The sequence below is a fragment of the Vipera berus genome (genome assembly GCF_964194415.1).
Source record: "Vipera berus genome assembly, chromosome: 1".
Classification (NCBI taxonomy): domain Eukaryota; kingdom Metazoa; phylum Chordata; class Lepidosauria; order Squamata; family Viperidae; genus Vipera; species Vipera berus.
This window is the reverse complement of record NC_138202.1, coordinates 275,105,297-275,123,808: the sequence shown is the minus strand read 5'-3', so window position 1 is coordinate 275,123,808 and position 18,512 is coordinate 275,105,297. Positions and strand designations below refer to the sequence as shown.

General features: G+C 38.6%; 1 protein-coding gene across 1 annotated transcript in view; it reads right to left on the bottom strand.

Moving 5' to 3' along the window:
- ESR1 (estrogen receptor 1) overlaps positions 1–18,512 on the bottom strand; it is a gene marked incomplete at both ends in the record, with an annotated part of 164,273 nt that overhangs the window by 87,652 nt on the left and 58,109 nt on the right. The gene's annotated exons all lie outside the window — the stretch shown is intronic.

Below are 18,512 nucleotides of genomic sequence, written 5' to 3'. Positions count from 1 at the left end.
CCCCACACATACACATTTGTGTAAAAAAAAAGTGCAGCTTTACAGTCATAATTGCCTCATTGACTTTCTCTTACCACTTATGGATGGCCCTCCCCATGGTGAAAAATCCTTAGAAAAGAGTACTAATACATAATCATTTAAAAATCACTGCACATAATGGCTGATGGTGTTCTTTTATAATTCAGAAACCATGTGAAATTACTGATACAAATTCAAAACAAAAATAATATTCCAGACCTTTTTAATAGGTATTATGTTTTTCACCAGAAGTAACATAAAGAGATAATGCCAGTGACTGTAAATAAATTTCATATCAAATTCATGGCACGGTTTTTGCCCAATACTTGCCTCTCATTAATTACTCAATGTATCTCTCTGAGACTTTCCAAAATTTGACACCAAATTGTAATCCTTAATTACTAAATGAATGTAAAATAGGCACACTTATTGCTTTAATCTAATATTTCATCAGTGAAGACCATGAAACAATAGAGACAGTTTTGATGTTCCACTACATTATTCAATCCAAAATAAATTGAGGAAGGCTTATCTATGCCCCCTAGAACTGCTGAGGGAAAGGCGGCTTATGAATCTAATGACTTGATAATTAAGTATGACTGAAAATTTCAAAAGAATCATATTGGGATAAAATGCAGAACCCAACATGCAAATTTACAAAAACAAAAAAGCTTTTTCATGTAAGGGGAACAAAGAATCATCTTGATATTCACAGAGAAATACGTTCCACTGTAAATTCCTCCAATAATAACAATAATAACAAAACAACAACAATAACAATAATGATAATAATAATTGTCAATAAGAAAGACAAAAAAGTCTGGATAGTGAATGTGGCAGTGCCTGGAGACAGCAGAATAGATGAGAAAGAACATCTATAACATCTATGAGGACCCAGGTTGTTGGGGGCAATTAAGCTGACTTTGTAATAATGCCGCTGGGGTGTGTGTGAAAGCCCTAATAAGCAGGCATATACATAGAATGAAGGCTACTGCTAAGCTTGTAAGCCGCCCTGAGTCTTCGGAGAAGGGCGGGATATAAATGGAATTAAAATAAAAAAAATAAAAAACAAAATACAAAGACCTACAAATAGAAATAGAAAGACTGTGGCAAAGGCAAGCAAGAGTAGTACCAATAGTAAAAGGCACCTTGGGTGCACTCCCAAAACAACTGGAGCACCACTTGAACACCATTGGCATTGACAAATTCGCTATTAGGAACTGCTTCCATCCTGTGACGATATCTGTAATACCATCAAACATCCACATCTGCCTATCCCAGGTCCTTGGTAAGGACTCAATAGGTAGACAAAAATGCCAGCTCCAGTCTAAACATCTGGCTGACTGTCCGATGAATAATAATAATAATAATAATAATAATAATAATAATAATAATAATAATAATAATAATAATAATAATAATAATAATAATAATAATATAGTTGGAAGGGACCTTGGAGGTCTTCTAGTCCAACCCCCTGCTCAGGCAGGAAACCCTATAACATTTCAGACAAATAGTTGTCCAGTCTCTTCTTAAAAACTTCCAGTGTGGGAATATTCACAACTTCTGGAGGCAAGTTGTTCCACTGATTAATTGTTCTAACTGTCAGGAAATTTCTCCTTAGTTCTAGGTTGCTTCTCTCTTTGATTAGTTTCCGTCCATTGCTTCTTGTCTTGCCTTCAGGTGCTTTGGAGAATAGCTTACTCCCTCTTCTTTGTGACAACCTCTGAGATATTGGAACACTGCTATCATGTCACCCCACATCCTTCTCTTCATTAAACTAGACATACCCAATTCCAGCAACCGTTTCTTATATGTTTTAGACTCCAGTCCCCTAATCATCTTTGTTGCTCTTCTCTGTACTCTTACTAGAGTCTCAACATTTTTTTTACATCATGTTGACCAAAACTGGATGCAGTATTCCAAGGCATTGTAAAGTGGTATTAACACTTCACATGATCTTGATTCTATCCCTCTGTTAATGCAGCCTAGCACTGTGTTGGCTTTTTTTGGCAGCAGCAGCACACTGTTGGCTACTATTTAAGTGATTGTCCACTAGGTCCTAGGACTCCAAGATCCTTTCACAGTTACTACTATTGAGCAAGGTACCACCTATGCTGTAACTGTGCATTTGGTTTTTCTTGCCTAAATGTAGAACCTTATTTTTTTCACCACTGAATTTCATTTTGTTAGATAACACCCAATGTTCAAGTCTGTCAAGATTATAATATGGTCAACCTTCTCCTAACAGGAAATTTACTATTAAAAAATAATTAATCTGATAGACTGCCATCAATTTCACTTCACAAATCTTCCAAAGCAATATAAAAGAGATCTGCAATTCTCTTCAGTCCTGATGACCTAAAAAACCTAGGAAGAAGCAATGAACACCAACAGCCAAACAACAATCCTTCCAGTTACCCCTTGGGACCTTAAAGGAATGCACAGCAACATTATTCAACTGTCCCCTGAGCTCTAAAAGTAATAAAAATGTCCTAATCCTTGTTACATATTTTAAAAAAGCAAATAAACTATTAGTGCTTCCCCATCCATTTTTAAGTACATATTGCATTCAACCAATTATATAGTTATTTATAAATTAAATTTAAGACCTATTCAACCATTCTTTTTTTTATTTAAAAGCAACTGGGGGCTTTGCAAGTAAAGGGATAGTTTTGTTGGCATTTCCCCACATTTTTTTACACTGTTTTTAATCATATTCACTTAGTACAGCTGCAATTTTTTCAAACTGTTTGCAGAACCTTGCAATTCTGCAAAGGTACACAGTTGAGTGGGCTAATAAGAGAGTATGAAATCAATAAGAGTTCTCCCTATTTCCTCCAGCTATATCCCAGGGGAGAAGAGCAAACGGCAAAGTGCAGGCTGCTGGTTTCACATTTTTCCAACTGCATTTTGAAGTTGAGACAGTGGAAGAGAAAGTGATGATTGCTCTCTGTTCTGGAGGCGCAGCAAGGCAAGAGTTCATGTATTTATTTACTGCTATATTTTTATTCCACCATACTTTCCAACAGTGGTGGGATTCAAATATGTGAACAAGCGGTTCTCTGTGTGGATGCTACTTCCGGAAGTCCATTCTGGGCCTGGGCATCAAAAAATTAGCTACCAGTTCTGCCAAAGTGGTGCGAACTGGCTGAATCCCACCACTGCTCTCCAAGGACTCAAGGATATTAAAGAAGAGTTCCTATCAATTGGGAAACCAGACTATCCACAAGCTCAGCATTTCAAACATTGCAGAAGAAAACCCAAAGTTTTACTGTGAATGTCTAATGCATTGGCTTAGCTCTTGGACATTTTGTCAATTGTGCTGACCAGAGGTCTACAGCTGCTTTCGAACTGGTGCAGAAATGTGCGCCTACTTTCAGTGAGATGTCCAGTACTGTAGATATGTTCCCAAATGTGCAAGATTTTTTATTAATATTGATTATTATTTATCATCCATTTGGAATTCTTCACCATGCCTGAATTCCCACTGGTTCAAGTGTCGTCATATTGACACTGAGTTCACTATTTTTATAAAGTAAGTCATTGATTTGGATCCATTAAGATTTTTACAGCATCTAACTTTTTCCCCATTTCAGACAATTACCGGTAATAAAAAGGCAACATTTCTTTTCCAGATATATAACTTTTCCTCAGCCCACCAAATGTTGCTGGTCCAATTTGGCCATAGGAGATTCCAATCTCTGGATATCTGGCTCACAGTTACGTTATCTTGCCTCACTCTTCCCATCTGATAGATTACAATTGCTTTCAGTATGTGGCATATGATCAAACCAACAGCTGGAGTATTGGCATAAAGAAAACACCATTAATCATTCATTTCCATTTTCCGACAATCACCCTTGAGATAATCCACATTTTCAAAAACACATATGGCTGAATATTAAGTTACATAATTAAACAGACATGTGGATTACTTTTCTTATACACTGCAAATGATACAGTTGACATCTCAATTTTTGAAATGGCTTTTGCACAGTGGGAAAAAGGTCACAATAATATGATTGCTTATAAAAGCTCCTCAAATGGTACAAAATGAATTTGAAGGAATTTACTGTTTACAGATTAAGCTTTCATTAGCCAATATAACAGGAGTGAGTTTTTGTGCAGTAGAAATGACAGGAAAAATATTTTCTGTTCATTTAAGTTATTTATACAGTATAGTTCTGTAGTAGTTGGCTTCAATTGCAGACTGAGAAATTTTTTTAAAAAATTATCATGCCTTCAAGTCAGTTTTTGACTCCTGGCAACTGCCTGGACTATTGTATTCACTGGAGTTTTTTCAAAAATGGTTTACCACAACCTCTTTTCTAGGACTGAGAGTGACTGCTCCAGGTCTCCTAGCTGCTTTTGTGCCTAAGGTAGGACTAGAACACTTAGTCTCCTGGTTTCTGGCCTTTGCCTTAACCATTATACCAAACTGTGTATCTGAAAATAAAATTAGCATGATAAAAACTGGCATTGAATTGGAACTACCATTTTAACTGAACTTTCTTTTTCTTCTCGATCAGAATTCTTTTACTCAGCAAAATGATTTTTCAGCAGGAACAGGAAGCTTAACACATTGATCATTCAATGTGTAAGTTTCCTATTAATTCAATTTTCATTCATATTATCTTCTTTTCAAGATGTAAAAAAAAGGATAATAAGCAAAAGTGGTACACATTTCTTTTTCACGTACTGACGTACTGTTGTAATCTTTGAGACACTGACTACATTTATTAGAAATACGTTATTTGAAAGGGAAGAATTGTATCATACAGTTGTTTTAATAACAACTAAACAGTTGCTTGTAAACTGTTGTTGCAGTAAATTTTATCTTATCAAAGGAAAGCATTACTTTCCTTCTTCAAAAAACATTACCAATTATAGAAGTAATGAACAATAATAATCAATCTAAGCATTAGCAATGCTGTTATTTTGCCTAACTGAACTAAACCCTAAACAAAGCAAAAAAATTGAGACAAATAAAAAACACAAAACTTTCTATTCCCCCAAAATGAATGAATAAAGCTTGATGATTTCCCTCATTCTGCCTTCAGATTGATATTTTAGTGGAATCCCTTTTATCAAGCTGGTTTTCTCCCACTCATTTATTATAATGTACCATAATAATTTGTACAGCTTCTACGACTGTAATTATAATTTGCATAGCTTCTGATTCTTTATAACTGATTTAACTAAAATTCACTATAACCTTTTTTAAGTGAAGCAATTTTATGCATACCAAATAAACGCTCAAGTTGACATCTTGCCAAAGAAATGTATAATTTAAAAAGAATAGATGTCAGTTCTTATGGGTATCTTAGAACCAACATGTAGTTTATATTATCCTAAATTAGATAATAACCTGCACCTCACATGATGCATTCTGAGTGTGTACAAACTAGAAACAATATAATTATTTTATCTTTAAGGAAACAATAAGAATACCACAACACCGGAGTCAAGGTGGTTCAGGTGGTTAAACTTATGAGAACAATGATAATTATACTGTAATTCAATATAAGGGAGCAGAAAGAGTAATGCATACAAAATTTAGATATTTAGATATAGAATGAAAGCTAGTGTGGTGTGGTTATTAAAGTGCTAAACTAATGGGGAGACACAGGTTCTTGTCCATCCTTTGGCACAGAAACAGGGGATTTTGCACAGTCACTTTTCTCAACCTAAGAATGAAACTAGCATGATACATTACAACCCATAATCTTCAAATGAAGAGGAATTTATCCTGCAGTGGATTGATTAAGCCTCCTCCTCCTCATCTTCATATTGTGTCTTCTGCATATGCATGCCTTTGTTTTAATCTGTCTTATCCTCATCTGAATATTAACTTATTCCTCTAGCAGCTGAAGTCAGTGTATATACACTGCTGCAGTGTCTGATTTTTGCCATAATGACCACCCTGAAAAATAGCTTAGATTGAAGACAGTATGTCCAACACACAATGATCTACTGGATTTCCATGGCTGAGGGTGGGTCTGCCCAGACCTACTCCAATATATAGTTACTACACTATACCATTAAGGAAAGTGGAGTGGCTACTGCACTTATTGCATTTTATTTCAAATGCCAAGCTGTCTTGACTACTATATATCTTGATCCCATATATAGTCCTGGAACCAGTGGTGGGATTCAGCCAGTTCACACCACTTTGGCAGAACTGATAGCTAATTTTTTGTTGCCCAGGCCCAGAATGGACTTCCAGAAGTGGCACCCACACAGAGAACTGGTTGTTCATATATTTGAATCCCACCACTGCTTGGAACTAGAAACTGCACCATTCTGAGAACTGTTATATCATTGTAGATTCTCCCCCGCCTCAAAATTGGACATTTTTCTTAGAAAAACTGAACAGATGTTTGGTACCATTTTGGGGGGGGGGGGAGTATCAGGCAGCAATGCCACTAAATGTCCCTAGTCTAAGTTCTGTTCTAAATGAATGAATGAATGAATAAACCTTTATTGTCAAAGTACAACTATGTATACATTGAGATTGGCTGAGCCTCCCTTCGCGCCCCCCCCAACTCACAGTGACAACAAACCCACCATCGTGTTACACCATGTGAGCTAATGGCACAACACACCGGCCTCACAAGTCAATCATACATAAAGTTATTTCCCATTCAAGAGACGGACAGCCCATGGATAGAAGCTGTTCTTCAGCCTGTTGGTATGGCTGGCTATACTCCTGTATCTCCTACCTGATGGTAGGAGAGTAAAGAGATACCGACCAGGGTGTGAGCCATCCCTGAGAATTTTCCTCACTCTTCCAAGGCAGCGAGCCCTGGCAATGTCATCCAGTAGTATCAGGGAACAGCCCACGATGTTTTGTGCTATGCTCACCACCCTCTGTAATGTCTTCCTATCTGTGGCTGTCAAGCCAGCATACCAAACCATAATACAGTGCAAGAGGACGCTCTCTATAGTAGACAGGTAAAAGAACTATACATTTTGGTTGCAGCAGTGAGTAACAAAATTACACAGCTGTGATCATGCAAACTCCACACTCCAAACCCGGCATATAAATATACAGTGCTGCTTCAGAGAAATTTAAGTTTGGCTGGGAAAGTGGCATGGGAAGAGTCTAATTCAGTCCTTCCCAACTATGTATATACATCTTAATGCTTTTCTTGATATTCCTTGCAACTTTGAAGTTGGAATAGAGCATCTGTGGAGAAATGTTTGCTTAGAAAAACAAATGATTACAATTTTTTCCACTCAGTGCATTCATAGCCAAGCTCAGCCCAAAGATACATGATATTTAGGTGAGCATTAAAAAGAAGAGTAAACAAGCAAACAATAAAAACTAAACAGAACACTTTTCTGGCTAGTGAATTAAGGACTTATTAATACAAAATATCTCCAAATGGAAAGATATTTACACTTAAGTGAACTAGGACCACACACAGTCATGACAAAGCTCTAAGAAACACAGTCAAGCCTCTTGATGAATTCCAGTTGCCCACTATAATTGTCTTTTGAAATTTCTTCCATTAAGTCCTATTTATATTTATTGGCCTGATGTTTTGTATCCCATTTATATAATGACTCTTGGCAAAATATTGCAATGTTTCAAATTATGTATGTAGCAGACGTTTCCATGAAGAGATCAAAGAAGCAATATATTAAACTTATTAAACTTGTATGAACTTAATAGAGGCCTTTCTATGCTTTGCTTTAAAGACATTTTATTTCCAACCACAAGGGTTTATACAGATTACATACTAAATGTTGATCTGTTGATTTCTACTTTCAGTACATTTGGATGAGGAGATTTAATTCCTTTTTCAACTTGCCCAGTGCTGAAAAAGATGGAAGTCCTGGTGCCATCCCATGCCTACTAGGCTTTGAGAGCTTAACTGAGTAGGCTGCTCTCCTCCAGCTGAATATCAGGAGAAGCTTGACAATCAGAGGGAGAAGAAAACCCCAAAATCATGGCTGTTGGATTGTCCAAGTAGTTGGGCTTGCAACGTTCCTCACATTTGTGCACCACACAGACAAAATCATGGTGCCGCATTGATGTCAGCACTTGGTCCTGTTCTACCTTGACAAGCTAACCGTTGCACAATTGAGCATCCTCTCCTTCCAAGTGAGGCAAGTTCAGCTTACTTTTGGGGAATGATAAGGTTTTCTTTCACCTTGTGAAGTCTGAATTAAGGTCCTCCTGCTCCTCCACTGAGAGGACAAGGAGAAAGTCCCCATGGGTAAGGATGTTTCTGTGGTTTCCAGTTCCATCATGGCTGTGCTGGGATACAAGCATGACAGGCAGATCAGGAAGGGGGGGGGGCTCAGCTTACAAAACCAAATCAATGTGGTTGCTATGTTACACTTTCTGTTTTCACACATTGTGCTTCCAATAAAAATCAAAAGGATAAGGAATGTTTGCTATCAATACAAAACAAAGCCACCATGGGTACATTTAAACTGGATTTATTATAGTGAATAAATTATTTCTGAGGTACTGTTCAGCTACAATCTCAGTTAATTATTCCTGGCCTGATAATTGCCTTTCAAACATTTTAGAGACTTGGTTGTTATAAAGGGGCTTCCTCCCTATCTCTTCCTATTATCTGAAATTAGAGATGACAAATTGTTGGAGAGGGGCGGGCAACTGCCCCTTTACGACCTATGGACTTCAACTCCCAGAATTCCTAAGACAGCCATGGAAACATGACTTCTGCAAGGATGGCAGGATAGCTGAGGAGCAAGAAAGGCAGGATGAGGTGAGACAATGCTGGCTCAGGAATTCTGGGAGTTAAGTCCATAGGTCATAAAAGAGCTATAGTTGCTTTTAGATCTAGAACAGATTCCTGTCTGACATCATTCTTTGGAGGCTGACTGCCGGTAAAGCTAGTATAGTTCACTTCATCAGATACATTGAGTAGCTAGACTAATGTAGGATTTAAATTGGGGTAAGGTAGAGGGAATGTGGGCACTGGTTGTTTCTTGAGACTCTTGTAGATGCTTCATTTTGACCAATGATTATTTGGGATCTGCACTGCTGTGCTTCTACAATTCTAGTATGCTTCTGGGATTATCCCACAGCTCAGTTATGGTACAGGAAGAAATATACAGTATGAGAAGATTTCTGCAGCATTCACACTGGATTTGCCAGGCAGGTTCTTCTCATGCCTAATATGTCTCACCTCATCCTGCCTTTCTAACTCCTCGTTTCTCCTGCCCTCTTTGCTGAAGTCACGTTTCCATGGCACCTCAGCATCATTTCATCACCGCTGTTAAACTACAGACCTGTGGCAACAACACTAACAAGAGATAGGGGGAATGGGGTTGGCTCTCTCTCTCTCATTATCAGCTGCTCCACCCTGGGAGGATTGAACATCGTGTTATGTACTGGGCTCTTAAAGAATACCACGTGGGTTGCTGGAGCAGCTAACGGCTCTCCAGAAACCCAGACTACAAGTCTCCTGTGCTGCAATTGGCTATCTCCAGGCAGCAATTATTGATTCAAACCTATTGGCTGCTGCCTAGGGGCTAGAATATATATTGCGGCTAGTTGCAGCCTTTTCCCCAGTACAGTTTCTGCATGAAATAAACTATGAGCTACTTTGTACTCAGCTTCGCATCTTCATTCCTGCACCAAAGAACCCGCTATTTAACAGTGGCAACGAAGGTGGGATCCTGCTTCACTGATTAAGAGTTGAAGTGTACGAGGGTAAGGCAGCGCACGCCGGAGGGAAAAGGCATTTCCCCCCCCCATCTCAAGGTCGGCTAGCAAGCTATGCTAGTGACCTCGTGCTCAGTGGACTCATTCCCTGAGCCTGGAAGCAGGATCCAGAAGAATGCAGGAACCAGCAAAAGAATGCCAAAGGTCGGGAAACTGAGAGAATTCGATGTGAAACACCCGGAGGAATGGCCATCATATCTATCACAAGTAGAAAACTACCTCAGGGCCAATCAGATCACGGAAGAAGGACTGAAGGCCGCAACGCTACTCTGCATGTGCGGCCCAGCAACCTTTGATTTGTCCGAGAACCTTTTCATGCCGACATCAATTGAAGCAGTCTCCTATGCAGACCTCGAAAAGAAGCTAACCGGGCACTTCCAGCCCAAAATGTCTGAAATGGCTTGGTGGTTTAAGTTCGACCAAAGAGTGCAGCAACCGGGTGAATCAGCTTCTGAGTTCATAGCGGGCCTGAGGCAGGCCACATGCCGTTGCAAATTTTCAAATTTAGAAGAGTGACTGCGAGACCGGCTTGTCTGCGGCCTACGGGACAGAACACTTCAGCAGAGACTCTTTGCTAGGCCAAATTTAACGTTTTCTGAAGCACAAGATGAGGTGATGGATGATGAAGCTGCCGGGGGCGCCGTTCAAACAGTGCAGCCCACCAAATTGACAAAGTTTGAAGAAATGGTCCACCATGAGGACACCAAATGCACCGAAAAATTCTCCGAGGAGGAAGAACCTGAAATCAACCGACTCCAAAAGCAGCCCAACACGAAACACCGAAACAGCCAGGAGCGAGAGGACAATTACCAGGAAGTTCTCTTAACGAGATGTAAGAGGTGCGGTGGCAACCATTTTCACGCCAACTGCAGATTGGCGTGCAGAGCTTGCGGAAGGACAGGCCACATCGCAGTGGTTTGCAGAGCCCGCCAGAAAGACCGGCCACCCAAACACCAGTCAGAGGAACTGACTAGGAGAGGTAAAATGGCTCCTAGGCCCAAATCGAAAGGAGAGCTACAAGCATTCTTGGGTCTCCTAAATGTCTATCACACATTTCTACCTCATAAGGTAGCAATAGCAAACCCCCTCCACAGGCTTCTAGATAAGAAAGCTCCATGGAATTGGACTAACGTACATGAAAAACGTTTCCAGGAATTAAAAGCACTATTGTCAGAAAAGTCCACTATAACTCACTACAAAGAGTCTAAACCTGCATGTCTTGCATGTGATGCATCTCCCTATGGAGTGGGGGCAGTTTTAAGTCACATAGAAAAAATGGGAAACAGCTTCCTATAGCATTTTACTCAACGACATTGTCCTCTGCTGAGTGCAACTATGCTCAGATTGACACAGAGGCCCTGGCCATCGTTGCGGGAATAAAAAAAATTCCATGACTATTTATATGGCAGGGATTTCACGGTATACACTGACCACAAAGCTCTGTTGGGACAAACAAACCCCCCACATACTTTCTCCAAGAATGCTGAGATGGTCTATTTTCCTATCTGCATGCAATTTTAAATTAATTCACAAACTGGGCAAGGAAATGGGCCATGCTGATGGCCTCAGCAGACTACCACTGCCACTAATGGATCTAGATCTGGCTCCAGCTGCTAGAATATTGTCCATACAGGACATACCTGAATTTCCCCTCCATGCAGGGGACATTGTTGCTGAAATTGCCACAGATAAAATACTTAGTAGAATGTTGTCATGGGTATACACGGGCTGGTTGGAAAAAAGTCCAGGCTCAGAATTTCAGACTATTTTGTCAGGAGGCATGAGTTATCTGCACATAAAGGGTGCATATTATGGGGGAACAGAGTCATAATTCCCACTTCCCTAAGAGACAGGGTTTTACAGTCATTACATGAAGGCCATCCAGGCATTGTCAGAACGAACGCTTTAGCTAGAAGCTACCTACGGTGGCCTGGCCTTGATAAGACCATTGAGGCTCAGGTCCATGGTTGTTATACATGCCAGCAATCTAGGCCTGAAATGCCACAGGTTCCAGTTCACAGGTGGGAGGAAATGCACACTCCCTGGTCTAGGGTTCACATAGAATACGCTGGGCCTTTTCAGAGGCAGTTCTTCCTGATAGTAATGGATAGCCACTCCAAATGGCTGGAAGTAATTCCAGTTCCTAACATGACTACTGCTAGGACCATCCATGTGCTGAGAAAACTCTTTGCCACACATGGGTTGCCAGATGTCTTAGTTTCAGACAATGGGGCCCAATTCACTGCTGCTGAATTTCAGGCCTTCCTTAGAGCTAATCTCATCAGACATGCAATGTCTGCACCTTTTCATCCATCTTCTAATGACCCCTATCTTATGAAGTGGGGTTGGAGGGAGAGCGAGTTGTCAGACGACACATTGATCAGCTCAGGAAACGGTTTCCAGAATGGCCACTAAGTGAGGAATGCATCATAAGTCCCTCCCAACATCCTCAAACCTACGGCCAAGCTAGTCCTCACATGGACTATCAGGACTTTTCCTTCTTAACTGAGGCAGAACCGGAGGGAGAACTGGGGAACCCTGGAGTGCAACATGGGTCCCCTGAAGGATCAAGCCAACCGAACTTCAGCAACCGCTGTGCCTACTCTGCCGAACAGTCTGACTCTGGGGTGGGCCAACCTGGAGAGGCCAGCCAGAGTGCATCGAATCCCCTTGACTCAGGAGCACAAAGGGACACAAGTCTACCCAGCCCACTGGGTAAGCTGGTAGACCACAAAGTGATGGGAACTCCAAGATGTTACTCTAGGGCACACAAGCCTCCTTCATATTGCAGATTACATTGTAAAATAAAGAGCTATATATTGTTGTAATTCCTGTTGCCACTACACTACAGATACTAGTGCTGTGATGTAACTGTCTAATAGTGCCATTTTTGAAACCTATTCATTGATACGTTGTTTAATAACATTGTAACCTACATTTTTTTTACTTTTATTATAATTATCACTGTTTTTTAGTGTGTTTGGATAATGAGTCTTGACAATTGTTGAGACTAATTTGGTGTTATTATGGTCTGGTCTAAGAGGGGAGGGGTGTTATGTACTGGGCTCTTAAAGAATACCATGTGGGTTGCTGGAGCAGCTAACGGCTCTCCAGCAACCCAGACTACAAGTCTCCTGTGCTGCAATTGGCTATCTCCACGCAGCAATGGTTGATTCAAACCTATTGGCTGCCACCTAGGGGCTAGACTATATATTGCAGCTAGTTGCAGCCTTTTCCCCAGTACAGTTTCTGCACGAAATAAACTATGAGTTACCTTGTACTCAGTTTCATTTCTTCATTCCTGCACCAAAGAACCCGCTATTTAACAGAAAGAATGGCAGCAGCAGCAAGCAGTGGGCAAATATTTCTGTAGATTTGGAGACATGAAAACAGTTGAAGACATGCCCTAGAGTTCATTTAACAGCTTCATTTGGTTGGTTCTCCTTCCCCTTTCTTTTTTCAATTTTTAAGGCTATTTATTCTCTCTCTCTCTCTCCTCTCTCTCTCTCTCTCTCTCTCTCTCTCTCTCTCTCTCTCCATCATCATCATCATCATCATAAAGTTGGAAGGGACCTTGGAGGTCATCTAGTCCAACCCCCTGCTCAGGCAGGAAACCTTATACTATTTCGGACAAATGGCTGTACAGTCTCTTCTTACAAACTTCCAGTGTTGGAGCATTCACCACCTCTGGAGGCAGGTTGTTCCACTGGTTAATTGTTCTGTCAAGAAGTTTCTCCTTAGTTCTAGATTGCTTCTCTCTTTGATTAGTTTCCATCTGTTGCTTCTTGTCCTGCCTTCAGGTGCTTTGGAGAATAGCTTGACTCCCTATTCTTTGTGGCAGCCCCTGAGATATTGGAAGACTGCTATCATGTTCCCGCTTGTCCTTCTCTTCATTAAACTAGACATACCCAATTCCAGCAGCCGTTCCTTATATTTTTTTAGCCTCCATTCCCCTAATCATCTTTGTTGCTCTTCTCTGTACTCTTTCTAGAGTCTCAACATCTTTTTTACATCGTGGTGACCAAAACTGGATGCCGTATTCCAGGTGTGGCCTTACCAAAGCATTGTAAAGTGGTATTAGTACTTCACTTGATCTTGATTCTATCCCTCTGTTAATGCAGCCTAGCACTGTGTTGACTTTTTTGGCAGCTGCAGCTCTCTTTCTTTCTCTCATATTAATTACAAACACTTGGAGTTTATTCAATCATGACACTATCTGTTTATTATTTTATGGTAATTGAAGCTTATTTATAAAGTTGCTGGCATGGGGAAGATCATCATTCAAGAGAAAGATGAAAAAAAAGTGTAAATACTGAACTAAATAGATTTTTTTATATGTGCCTCTCAGACTAAACTTCAGAAACATTAAATTGACATTAAATATATAATAAGAAAAAAAATCAGTACATCACTCTGTTATTGTAAATTAAATATAAGCTGTTGTCAAACAGGAAAGTACTTGTTCATTAAAAATTCTTAGAACCTCTAATGTGGGGAAAGAAAACCATAATACTTTTATCTGTTATTTATTTAGCAGAAAAATTTCATTTATTGAAGTGAAAGGGAATGTTTTAATGATAGCCTTTAATGAGAGGGTATCTCATATGATTACATAAATAAACAATAATTTATACTAACTAAATTAATGTGAGATGTTGATTACATGTGGATTATCAACAATTAATTTTATGAACCTGCAATATTATTACACCAAGCATCAATTAAAAGCAGTTATGGGTAATTTCTGAAATGAAAACAAGAATGTGACTAGGAATATAGCTATAAGGAAACATAAAATAATTGAAGCTAATAATGTTATTAATTAATATTTAAAGATGTATGTGAAGGATTGTTTAGAAAAGTCAACAGCAGCAGATTTTAGACAGCAGAAATTTTGGCTGAGTAAATGGTTCTTTTATCTGGGTCCAGCCCGTTTTGTTTTTAAACACTTGACAGAATTACAGAATTTTCTGGTTAAAGTAGCTATGCTAAGTGAGCTTTTGGTATACATATTATGAAATCTTTAGCAAATATTCAAAATTCATATGTTGCAACATTAAGAGGTCAAATACATTGTTTATTTCTCTACTAAGGAGACTTCTTTACATGACTTATTTCTTGCAAGAGGAATTTTATCAGATTCAAAACATGCTTAAATATGGTGTTTAAAGTTGAGGCAAATAAAGCTTTAGGTGCCTGTATTTTTTTAAAAAAATCATTCTTCGATCCGTTGAAATCAATACAGTAATATACGTTTCAGTGACTCAGCTGTTAATAACCTATATAAATATTCTCTGGTCTATTTATGGACAACAAAATTGCAGGATGGGCCATTTCACTGAATGTTTCACCAGAGAACAGAAGGTATGTAATAGTCCCACAGGGTGGAATTATTATTATTAGTGACTTAATATATATTGTCCTCTAAAATATTAGTCTTAATTTCTGCAAATAGCAGTGACAACTATGTGGGCTTGTGGTATCTCATCTTCAGAATGTCTTACACCAGAATGACCCTTTATTCTAAGCACTGTAAGGGGAAAATGCCAGCTACCATCCAAAAAACCAGGTAGAAAGTTCTGTAGAAAATTCTGCAAAACGTAAGAAAATAAGAAAAAGAACAAGTCCCAGAAATATTATCAGAAAAATATACTCTGATCAGTTTGGTTCAACTGTCATTCCAGTAGGACCTAAGCATTCTTCAAATGTGTAAAGAAACAATAATGCAATGTAACTGGTTGAATTGTCTGTGCAGTTTGGGCCCTGTCTGAAAACCAATCTAATTGCCATTAGATCCAAATACAGAAATACTCAGTTTTAAGAACAGAAGCATTTGTGAGCCTCATTCAATATTCAACAGAACACAAATTTAACAAATCAAAGCTTATAAGAGTATATTACTTTCCAAAACAATCTGTTCTATTGTTGAACAACTTGTACCATTAGGAAATTCTTCCCATTGTTTGCTTGAAATCTGCTTCTTTATAATGAAAATACATTGTCTGTTGTCATCTGAATCAATACTGAACAAGTCTATCTTCTACATAACATCCCCTCAGATACTTGAATATATTTCACTTGGTTCTTTACAGACTTCTCCATAAACATAATCAATACTTCCAACCATTCCCATAAGTATTTGCTTTCTGAACACTTATCATCTTGATTGTTTTCCTCTGGACACACCCCAGCTTTGTAATGTCTTTCCTACAATCCAGTGCCCTGAACTGGATGCGACATTTTAGATTTGGTCAGTCCAACAGAAAATGGAAAGGAGTAATGGCTTTTCTTCACCTTGACACTATATTATTCTGTTGATACATTTAAGGACGCCATTTGAGTTGGGAATAGAAAAGGGAGAAGTTAGGGGGTAGGGGCATCTTACTGTTGGTTCATGTCTTGTTTGTGAACCACCAAGACACCCTATTTGCATGTTCTAACCCTATTTGCATGTTCTGCTGCCCAGCATGAGCACACACACCCATGCTATCTCATATCTTTGATTTTTTCCTGTCCAAAGAACATTAGACAGTAATTTGCATTTGTCAAGATCTTTTTACATCTAGAAGCTATCCTAAATTGTTAACTACCTTCTGTAACTGTGTATTTTCTGCAGATTTGATCATTATATTTTGAACCCCTTATTTTAAGTCATTTACAAATCAAACAATATATATGGTAAAGCACAAGTCTTACAGTTTGCCATTTGACATGGCCATTATTGATATATAGTTGTTAAATACAATTTTTGAACCAGATCTCTCTCTCTCAGAAGTACCCTGAGGATGGGCTCCGGCATGAGTCCAAAAGCTCAGAAGTACTGTATAAACCCTCTGGTACTGGTGACCGACTCAGATTGGATCCTGCAGATTTCTGTCCAATTAGCATTAGTATAATCTACCCGACATTTTGTTTTAGTAGTATTTCAGGATGTTAGATGCAGGGCTTTTTTTCTCATAGAACGCTCAGAACGGTGTTCCGGAACCTTTTTTTTGCAAAAAAAAAAAAAACAAACAAACCCAGCTCCCTTATTGGTTTTCCTAAGCCAATTACAGGGCTAGCAATCTTGGCTCTTTTTTATGACTAGTGGACTTCAACTCCCAGAAATCCTGAGCCAGCCATGCTGAGGGGAAAGGGAGAGGTTTCCAAGCTGAGCCAGGCTGGCTCAGGAATTCTGGGAGTTGAAGTCCGTGAGTCATAAAAGAGCCTGCACTAGAGGAGGACATTAAAATTATTTACAGGATTACTTCTTTAGGAACTAAACTTTTAGAATCTAAAACAGCTAATTCAGAAAAGCCAACAGGAAAGAACCTCACATTTTTCATCTGCTTCTGTCTTTTGGAAGGTAAAATTAGATAACAAAATAATCTATTTCTTATGTTAACATCTCTGCAATGAAATCAAAGGTAACAGGAAAGAAATGAGAAACATTTTTCTCAATGTAATACAGTATGTCTAATTTAGCTGATTCTAGAAAAAATAGTATCTTTTGTACACTCTTGAAAACTATTTTGAATCAACAATTCTTAAGAATGAAATATTCTTAATTTGGACTTTACTTTTACTGTTTGGACTGTTGTGTGTTTTGGAAAATAGATTATTTAGAATCTAGTTATATTGCACTTCAGTCTTTAAATAATTAACCTAGTATATACATAACAATATATGATGTTTTCCCTGGTGAGCTTAACATCAATAACAACATTTATTAAAAAGGCTAAAATAATTTCTGGGGGTATTATCTGTATAGTAAAATTTTGGACAAGCAGTGATCATGTTATATATGTGCATAAGCGTAGTCAGTAGCATATGCCTTTTTAAAAATATCAAACATGCAAAGAAACAAAAATAAGTCCAAAATATCTGTATTACATCCAGAAATGCCAACTTTGCAACCAATATTTCTCATCCATAACTATGGCACCCTAAGGATACCTGCATACATGCAAATGTTTCTCTGGGATCAGTAATGCAACAGGGATTGCTTTTTCCTTCGAGTAACATACTGTATACCTAAAACCAGTTTATTGCATTTGGCAATTGTACTAAAAAAATCTCATTCATTTAATTTGAAATCAAGTGAAAAATTGATTTAAATTATTTTATTAAAACAAATTAATGGCAATTCTTTTATAAAAAGTTGCCTCAAACAAAATGAGTTTGACATGCCTGCTCTAGATAGTTGAATGCTCCAGAATAAATTCTAGACCAGGCCTGTACATGCAGCCTACCAAGCACCCTTGGACAGAGCACAGACTTTTTTTTAAAGTAATAAAATCACCACCACTGCCCTGAAAGTCATGTTGCCTAGTGCCTCCATGGCTTACCATGACCACAAGCTCCAACACTGTAGATGCTCCTCTAGTCACCAAATCATTGATTAGCCCACCAGCATTCCTTTGCAGACCACAAAGATTTTTAATTTATCAGTGTGGGCCTTTCCTTTCTACAAGATAATAATAATAATAATAATAATAATAATAATAATAATAATAATAATAATAATAATAATGATGATGATGATGATGATGATGATGATGATGATGAAGAAGAAGAAGAAGAAGAAGAAGAAGAAGAAGAAGAAGAAGAAGAAGAAGAAGAAGAAGAAGAAGAAGAAGAAGAAGAAGAAGAAGAAGAAGTTGTTGTTGGAAGGGACCTTGGAGGTCATCTAGTCCAACCCCCTGCTCAGGCAGGAAACCCTATACCATTTCAGACAAATGGCTGGCCAGTCTTTTCTTAAAAACTTCCAGTGTTGGAGCATTCACCACTTCTGGAGGCAGGTTGT